Genomic DNA, 9,906 nt, shown 5'->3' with positions numbered 1-9,906 from the left:
ATCTCTTGTGAAGCGACGGTGGATCTTGAGATTTAGAACTTGCCATGCTAGCATAGGTTCATGTACGTTGTGCATGATTAGTGGGTAACTCTAACAGTTTTATTTGCCCTATGTAATCAAAAAGGAATAACTTGTGCTTAAATCGTTGTGTTGTCAATTTCTGTAGACATATAGGAACTCAACATAATTGATGACTATTCAACTTCTATCTTAATTGTGGATGCTTGGTAGAATGGTATTAGTACAATGAAAGTTGGCTTTTATCAGTTTCGTGTTATTCGATTAATATCATCACTGTCACATGCTAAAGGTAATAACAATGGCTATAGAAGGAAGTAATAATGAAGTTGTGATCTCATGAGTGATTTATTATTGATAAATTGAAGTGTTAGTTAAGTGGTTAATTAAGTAGTTAATTATAGTTAATATTTAATCAACAATTTTAAGTGTTATTATCTTAACATTGAGAAGTAATCATACATTGGTGAGTGAGTTTAATTAGACAATAATTTAGTCTGAGTCTCTGAGGGAACGAACTAGAAAATATTCTATATTACTTACGAACGCGTATACTTGCGTGAATATTAGCGCGTGTTTTCGCCCTAACAAGTTTTTGGCGCCGCTGCCGGGGACTCGGCGTATTTATTTAGTTTATGTACTTACCATCATTGGTCATTAGGACTCAGTGATTAGGAAGTAGTAGTTACTTATTTTTTTTTCTTCTTTTTTTTTCGGTTGTGTTTCAGGTACTTTAGCAAGCGTTTATGCAAACTCGTTCTCGTGCTCGCAAGAGGACTTTAGATACAGCTGAGGAGACAGACGAAGTTCTTAATATTCCGGAGAAGTTAGATTTTGAGGATTCGGATTCAGGAACTGAGCAGAAAGAACCAGTAAACATGGGAGATCGTATTGTTCAAGCTGATCCAGCTCTTATGGATTTTTCTCGGCCTAAAATTGATGACATTCAGTCAAGCATCCTTCATCCGGCAATTCAAGCTAACACCTTTGAAATCAAGCCGGGCACTATTCAGATGGTGCAGAATTCTGTTTCTTTTGGAGGAGCGGCAACTGAAGACCCCAACATGCACATAAGGAATTTTGTCGAGATCTGCAGCACTTTTAAGTATAATGGCGTGACTGATGAGGCTATCAAGTTGAGGCTTTTCCCATTCTCACTAAGGGACAAGTCTAAAGACTGGTAACATTCTGAACCAGCTGGGTCCATCACTACGTGGCAAGATCTTGCGCAAAAGTTTCTGGTGAAGTTTTATCTGATGGCAAAGACTGCTGCTATGAGGAGTGCTCTTACTCAGTTTGCGCAGCAACCTACGGAGTCTATGTGCGAGGCTTGGGAACGCTACAAGGAAATGTTGAGAAAATGTCCACATCATGGAATGCCGGATTGGATGGTGATAACTGGTTTCTATAATGGTTTGGGGGCTCAATCTCGGCCCATGCTCGATGCAGCAGCTGGAGGCGCCTTATGGGCTAAAAGCTATACTGAGGCGTATAATCTTATCGAGACGATGGCTGCAAATGAGCATCAAAACCCAACTCAGAGGATGACGTCAAGCAAGGTAGCAGGTATTCTAGAAGTTGATGCAGCCACCGCTATTGCAGCCCAGCTCCAAGCGCTATCAATGAAGGTTGATTCTTTGGCTATGTATGGAGTTAATCAAATAGCTATGGTTTGTGAGCTTTGTGCAGGTTCTCATGCTACGGATCAGTATTCTCTTGTAAATGAATCTGTTCAGTATGTGAATAATTATCAGCGACAACAGCAGCCTGTGCCAGCGACCTATCATCCTAACAACAGAAATCATCCAAATTTCAGCTGGGGGAATAATCAGAATGCTATTCAACTACCGTATCAGCAAGGAGTGAGTAAACAGTTTAACCCACCTGGATTCCAGCAACCACAGCAGTATGCTACAAGGCAATCATATCCTCAACAGGGAAGTGCAGCTGCACCTACTAGTGCTGATTTTGAGGAACTTAAGTTGTTGTGCAAGAGTCAGGCGGTTTCTATCAAGACCTTGGAAAATCAAATTGGTCAATTAGCCAATGCAGTGCTCAATCGTCAACCTGGCACTCTTCCCAGTGACACGGAAGTACCAGGCAGGAAGGAAGCTAAAGAGCAAGTCAAGGCTATTACCTTAAGGTCTGGAAAAGTAGCTGATGCTGAAAAGGCAAAAGAAGTAGAAGCTGAAATTAGAGGTGAAGAATCTAAGCAAAAGGAGAAAGCGGCGGAACCAAGGAAGACTACTGTTAAACACACTCTGCCTGAGGCTAATACAGGGGAGAAACAGCTCTATCCTCCACCACCTTTTCCTAAGAGATTGCAGCAACAAAAGCTGGATAGACAGTTCGGGAAGTTTCTGGAGGTGTTCAAGAAACTTCACATCAATATACCTTTCGCTGAGGCTCTGGAACAAATGCCTAGTTATGCGAAGTTTATGAAGACTATTCTTTCAAGGAAGGTGAAACTGGATGACCTTGAAACCGTTGCTCTCACGGAAGAATGCAGCGCTGTTCTGCAACAAAAGTTACCACCAAAACTGAAAGATCCAGGAAGCTTCACCATTCCTTGCACAATTGGCAATCTGACGTTTGACAAGTGCCTTTGTGATTTGGGAGCAAGCATTAATCTGATGCCGTTGTCGATCTTTAAAAAACTGGATCTGCCTGATCCAAAACCTACGTACATGTCACTACAATTGGCTGACCGTTCCATTACTTACCCAAGGGGCATAGTTGAGGATGTGCTCGTCAAGGTGGATAAGCTCTTCTTTCCTGCAGATTTTGTTATTCTGGATTTTGAGGAAGATAAGAAGATTCCCATAATCTTGGGAAGGCCTTTCTTGGCTACTGGTCGTACCTTGATAGATGTGCAAAAAGGTGAACTTACTATGCGGGTCCAAGATCAGGATGTGACCTTCAACGTATTCAAGGCAATGAAATTCCCTACAGAAGATGAGGAGTGCTTAAAAGTGGATGTGATTGATTCTGCGGTTACTTCGGAACTCGATCACATGCTAATGTCTGATGCATTGGAAAAGGCCTTAGTGGGGGATTTTGACAGCGATGATGAAGATAGCAACGAGCAATTACAATATCTGAACGCTTCTCCCTGGAAGCAAAAGCTGGACATACCATTTGAATCTCTTGGTACTTCTGACCTCAAGAACGCTGAAGGGAAGCTCAAACCATCAATAGAGGAAGCACCTACCTTGGAGCTCAAGCCATTACCTGAACACTTGAGGTATGCTTTTTTAGGTGATTCATCTACGTTACCTGTTATTATTTCATCTGACCTTTCAGGTAGTGAGGAAGACAAGCTCTTAAGGATTTTGAGAGAATTCAAATCGGCTATAGGATGGACCATAGCAGACATCAAGGGGATAAGTCCTTCATATTGTATGCATAAAATTCTGCTAGAGGAAGGTAGTAAGCCAACTGTGGAACAGCAGCGAAGACTGAATCCCATCATGAAGGAGGTGGTGAAGAAAGAAATTCTGAAATGGCTAGATGCAGGCATCATTTATCCTGTTTCTGACAGCTCATGGGTGAACCCCGTACAATGTGTACCTAAGAAGGGAGGTATCACTGTGGTCGCAAATGAAAAGAATGAGCTCATCCCTACTCGAACAGTTACAGGATGGAGAGTATGCATGGATTATAGAAAATTGAACAAAGCCACGAGGAAGGATCACTTCCCCCTTCCATTTATTGATCAGATGCTTGACAGATTGGCGGGTCATGAGTATTTTTGTCTTCTGGATGGTTATTCCGGGTATAATCAGATTTGTATTGCACCAGAGGATCAGGAAAAGACTACCTTCACTTGTCCATTTGGCACATTTGCTTTTTGCAGAGTTTCGTTTGGGTTATGTGGCACCCCGGCCACCTTTCAGAGATGTATGATGGCTATATTCTCTGACATGATTGGAAATAACGTCGAAGTGTTCATGGATGACTTCTCCGTCTTTGGACACTCATATGATGAATGTTTGAATAAACTGTGCGCCGTACTCAAAAGATGCGTGGACACTAATTTGGTGCTTAATTGGGAGAAATGTCACTTTATGGTGTGTGAAGGCATTATCCTTGGGCATAAGGTCTCTAGCAAGGGTCTGGAGGTGGATAAGGCCAAGGTGGGAGTCGTTGAAAATCTTCCCCCACCTAATTCTGTGAAAGGAATCTGTAGTTTTCTTGGTCATGCGGGTTTTTATCGGCGATTCATCAAGGACTTTTCAAAGATATCTAAGCCGTTGTGCAATTTTCTTGAGAAAGATGTGCCGTTCAAATTCGATGATGAATGTTTGGCAGCATTCGAGACTCTCAAGAAGAGTTTGATCACGGCACCAGTCATTACAGCACCAGATTGGACAGAACCATTTGAGATGATGTGTGATGCGAGTGATTATGCGGTAGGTGCAGTTCTGGGACAGCGCAAGAAAAATCTCTTCCATGTGGTCTACTATGCGAGTAAGACTTTAAATGGTGCCCAATTGAACTACACCATTACTGAGAAGGAGCTTTTGGCTATAGTCTTTGGCTTTGAGAAATTTCGATCTTATCTGCTTGGTACGAAAGTAACAGTATTCACTGATCATGCAGCTATTCGCTATCTGGTTTCTAAGAAGGATTCGAAGTCGAGACTCATTCGTTGGGTGCTTTTACTTCAGGAATTTGAGTTAGAGATCAAAGATAGAAAAGGTACTGAGAATCAAGTAGCTGACCATCTCTCTAGGTTGGAGAATCCCGATTCTACTTCACAAGATAGGACGTTAATCAATGAATCTTTTCCGGATGAGCAGTTGTTTGCAATTCAGGAGGAAGAACCATGGTTTGCAGATATTGTAAACTATCTCGTCAGCAATATAATGCCTCCTAATTTGACATCCGCTCAAAAGAAGAAGTTTCTGTATGAGGTGAAGTGGTATAGGTGGGATGAACCATATTTGTTTAGACAGGGAGCTGACCAGATCATCAGGAGATGTATCCCGCTCTGTGAGACGGAGGGGATATTACGAGACTGCCATTCCACGGTTTATGGGGGACACTATGGAGGTGAGAAGACGGCAGCTCGTATTCTGCAAGCAGGTTTTTTCTGGCCTACTTTGTTCAAGGATGCTCATCAGTTTGTTTTAAGGTGTGATCGTTGCCAAAGAGTGGGAAATTTGTCAAGGAAGGATGAAATGCCATTAAATGTGATGCTTGCAGTCGAGGTCTTTGATGTATGGGGAATCGATTTCATGGGGCCTTTTATCTCGTCTTACAATAATCAGTACATCTTGCTGGCAGTCGATTATGTCTCAAAATGGGTCGAAGTTAAAGCTTTACCGACAAATGATGCAAAGGCAGTGCTAAATTTTCTTCATAAGCAAATTTTCACAAGGTTTGGAACACCTCGGGTAATCATAAGTGATGAAGGATCGCATTTTTGCAACCGTAAGTTCACTTCTATGATGCAGCGTTATAATGTGAATCATCGAGTAGCTACTGCCTATCATCCGCAAACAAATGGTCAAGCGGAAGTGTCTAACAGAGAGATAAAGCGCATTCTAGAGAAGGTTGTTTGTCCGTCAAGGAAGGATTGGTCTTTAAAGCTCGATGAAGCTGTTTGGGCTTACAGAACAGCATACAAAACTCCACTTGGGATGTCACCGTTTCAGTTGGTGTACGGAAAGGGATGTCATCTACCTGCGGAGCTTGAGCATAAGGCCTACTGGGCATTGAAGAAGTTAAACCTGGATTTAGATGCAGCTGGTAAGAAAAGAATGCTTCAGCTTAATGAACTGGATGAATTTCGACTTCAAGCGTACGAAAATAACAAAATGTATAAGGAAAAGGTGAAGAGGTGGCATGATAGGAAGCTACATCCAAAGTTATTTGTGCCAGGGCAACAAGTTCTCTTATTCAACTCTCGGCTCCGACTTTTTCCTGGGAAGTTGAAATCCAGGTGGTCTGGACCTTTTATTGTCAAAACTGTGTTTCCACATGGAGCGGTGGAAATTTTTGAGAATGATCCGGACCAAGCATTCAAGGTTAACGGTCAGCGGTTGAAGCACTACTATGGGGACATGGCAAACCGAGAAGTGGTTAGCGCCATTTTGTTGACTACTTGAGCAAGGTACGAAACGTCAAACTAATGACGAAAAAGAAGCGCTGCGTGGGAGGCAACCCATGAATTATTGTTACAGGAACCCTTAGAAGTTAATAACCTATCCAAAAACACAAAAAAAATCAGAAAACAGGGGCTGAAAAAAAAAATTCCAGTGACCCCCTGCGCGCCCGCGCAGCTATGCTGAGCGGCCGCGCAGCAAGCTGAGCGCCCGCGCAGCTATGCTGAGCGGTCGCGCAGGGGTCGAGCACCAGAAATTTTTTTTTTACAGTTCAGAAAAAAAAAACACACAAAAACAGTTTTAGCCCATAAACCCACGATTTGTTCCCACTACCCCATCATTTTATCCCTTAATTCCCAAACCCTAATCTAATCCACACCCTATATATACATACACCTATCCTACATATCTCCCACAAAACTTCCTACACTTAAACCCTCTCACAAACATCAAATATCAGTTCTTACACGCTTTTATTCACGAATCAATGGCATCCAAGAGAGCACGCACTATTGACAGCAGCAGCACAGTTCCTACTGCTGATTCATCGAGGGGTACTGCTGCAAGGCCTCGGTTAACTGACAAAGCCGCGGAGGAGGAGTACATTAGGCTGTTGGGGAAGCCGATTCTGAAGGAGAGGGGGTTTTTGCCATCGGGGAGGGATGGTGAATTGCTACCCATGATTGCAGAAAAGGGGTGGATAGCTTTTTGTGAGTCACCCGAAGCGGTACCGATGAGCGTTGTTCACGAGTTCTACGCGAACGCGAAGGCTGAAAAGAATGGGTTTTCTGTGGTCCGTGGGCTGACGGTTGATTATCATCCTGCGGTGATTCACCGTGTGATTGGACAGCGAGAGAGGAAGCTCGAGGAGGAGAACTGGAATGAAAAGACTGCTGAGGATTTTGACTTGGATTTGATTTGTGCGACTCTCTGTCGCCCGGGCACAGTTTGGACCTGCAGTACAGGCAATAATGAGTATCGTCACTTTCCGGCGATCGCCATGAACAGGCATGCCCGTGCAAGGAATGCATTTATTTGTGCTAATATTTTGCCTTCTTCACATGCACACGAGGTCACAGTTGAGAGAGCACAGTTGTTGTGGGGAATTCTGAATGAGGAGTACTATGTGGACCTTGGTGAGTTTATCTACCAAGGAATTCTGAAGTTTTTGAGGGGAGCGAAGCATATGAACATCCCTTATGCATCCACGGTTACGAAGCTATGCCGAGCAGTGGGAGTGAACTGGCCGGCTCATGAGCAGTTGCAGTTGCCAGCAGCTCCAATTGATTCTGGCACTCTGAATGGGATGCGGGAGTGGACCGGTGGTGAGCCTGAGGAGCATGGCCTGGGTTATCGTCTTCCAGGAGGGCGTCCAGCACGAGGTGCTACTATGGCTAGGCCAGGGCGTGATGAGGCTGGTTCTTTGAGAGCTCATGAGGGTGCTGGGATGGTTGATGCCCAGTATAGGAGGCTTTCACGGTGGATGGATGCCATGTATGAGACACAGAGCAGGTTTGCTCAGGAACTCACCCTTGCGTTAGGGACTGCTTTTCGAGGCCTTGGAGCTGATATCCAGTGGCCAGTTTTTGGTGAGGACTCTGCATACCCGCCGCCTGATACTCCACCCACTGAGGGTGATGATGATGATGACTCCGAGTAGGTATACCATGTGTTCCTTTCTACTACTTTCACTGAGGACAGTGAAGATTTTTAGTTTGGGGGTGGTAGTTAAGGAATATTGTGTGTGTGTCATTTAGTTGCATATTCATGATAGTTTAGTTCATATAGTTGCATAATTTATGCCATATAGTTTTTTTTATGAATGTCATGTAGCTCATGCATTTACCATGATCCCTTTTGCAATGATTTATCGACTGAATTGTGATATTGATGTGAGTGTAGTGATAGCATTAAAGTGATATTAAGTTGTGTAGGTTGATATGCATGCTAGAAACAATTGTAAGTCCACTAAGTCTTAGAGAATGCGAAAGGGCTAGATTGTGATATGATTTGGTTGTTTTCAAGGTCAATCTACTTATTATGCTTAGAATTCGATTATAGGTTCTTAGTGATAAAGACATGAAAAAGAAAAATTTTGGAGAAAAATGGAACTTGTTGCTAGTTGTGGCTAGGCGTCAAATGGCTAGTAGCCGGCTCGCGTATGTTGCGAGTAGTCTAGGGTTGAGCAAGATGGAGCGAAACGTACTTGCTCAGAAATTAAAAAAAAAAAAAAAAATTTGGCATAATTGATCAAGAGTGGGCTCTTTGGTATTCGAGTTATTAAGTTCTTAGGGGACTTTGTGCCTAGCGACCTAAGGCTTTTAGAGTCTGGGATCCGCTAACCTAACGCTCGTTACATGGATATCATTGTATAAGTCTTTTGTGGACCTCACTCATTGCACGGTCAAATAAGCATTTGAGTTGTAAATAAAAAGCACGATTCCGTAGTAAGCTCCAGAGTTCTTGTAGTGTTGAATATCACTTTGTGCCTAGAATTTTTTTATTCTTTGTATAATCGTAGGATTGCCTTGAGGATAGTCTAGTCATAGTAATTGGTCTAGTTCTGAAGCATATCTGTTAAGCATTTGCACACACCACGTTTCTGGCTGTATGTCCGTTTGCATGAGTTTATTGATCTTTAGTTGTCTAACTGCATTCGTTGAGATGTGGCAATTTGGTTGATTAATTGTAGTAAGGGGGATCGCTGCATTTTCATATAGATTGCATTCATGCATATTTTTATTTGTTTTTGAGTCTGTGACGCTTGAGGGCAAGCATCGATTTAAGTTTGGGGGTGTGATAAGTGGCATTTTATACCACTTAGAACGTCTTAAAATGGCTTAAATTGGTGTCTTGAAATCAAGTATTTTGTGTATTTGATGCGTTTTTCTAGTGTTTATGCATTTCAGGGTATTAGTTGCATTTCGGGGGAGAAATCATCAAGAACAAGCCTTGGCATGTGTTCACCATTGCGAGAGGAAAGGAGCGGGCAGATTACGGCGAAGAAACGGAGCAAACTTGGATTTTTTTCCAGTGGAGGCCTGCGCGCCCGCGCAGCTATGCTGAGCGGCCGCGCAGCAACCTGCGCGCCCGCGCAGCTATGCTGAGCGGCCGCGCAGGGTCGGGAATTTTGCTGAATTATTTTAGACTTCTACTTCTGTTTGGCTTCCAACTTCTATGTAATCTGAGTTTTATGGGACTATTATATAAGTAGATTTGAGACGTTTTCACAGGGATTGGAAAAAAAGAAGATTGTGTTTTACGCAAGAAGCGAAGGAGATAAGGAAGAAGACCGATTTAGCACACCGCAACGAAGAGGAAGCATATTTTCTTGTGATTCTTGTTTCGTTGTAACGTTGGATGCTAGTTTTCTTGCTTTGACTTATTTACTCTTGTGACGTACTCTGTTTTAATATAATTAGTTTAGTTATTATTTTCTTGTGTTTGTTTATCATGATTTCATATGAACCCATGATGGCGATAAGTTCTATTATGGGCTAATCGTGATCATGGGGTTGCAACGGATTTATTATGGAATTCTTTAGTTAATTGTTTAATACTTTAGTGTGTGATGATTGCATGATATCTAGTATTGGTTGTGCGTATTCGTCTTATGTGCGTCGCGAACATATAAGATAGGGTGTTAATCTCTTGTGAAGCGACGGTGGATCTTGAGATTTAGAACTTGCCATGCTAGCATAGGTTCATGTACGTTGTGCATGATTAGTGGGTAACTCTAACAGTTTTATTTGCCCTATGTAATCAAAAAGGAATAACT

The 9,906-nt window shown here is 42.6% G+C and overlaps 1 non-coding gene across 1 annotated transcript; it reads right to left on the bottom strand.

Moving 5' to 3' along the window:
* Positions 1 to 1,289: 1,289 nt before the first annotated feature.
* LOC141681729 (small nucleolar RNA R71) lies at positions 1,290 to 1,396 on the bottom strand. Its single transcript, XR_012559154.1, has one exon. It is a non-coding gene; the product is annotated as a small nucleolar RNA R71 (small nucleolar RNA).
* Between the last annotated feature and the right edge of the window lie 8,510 nt (positions 1,397 to 9,906).

Source organism: Apium graveolens, chromosome 8 (genome assembly GCF_009905375.1).
Source record: "Apium graveolens cultivar Ventura chromosome 8, ASM990537v1, whole genome shotgun sequence".
Classification (NCBI taxonomy): Eukaryota; Viridiplantae; Streptophyta; class Magnoliopsida; order Apiales; family Apiaceae; genus Apium; species Apium graveolens.
This window is presented reverse-complemented; position numbering and strand designations above follow the sequence as displayed.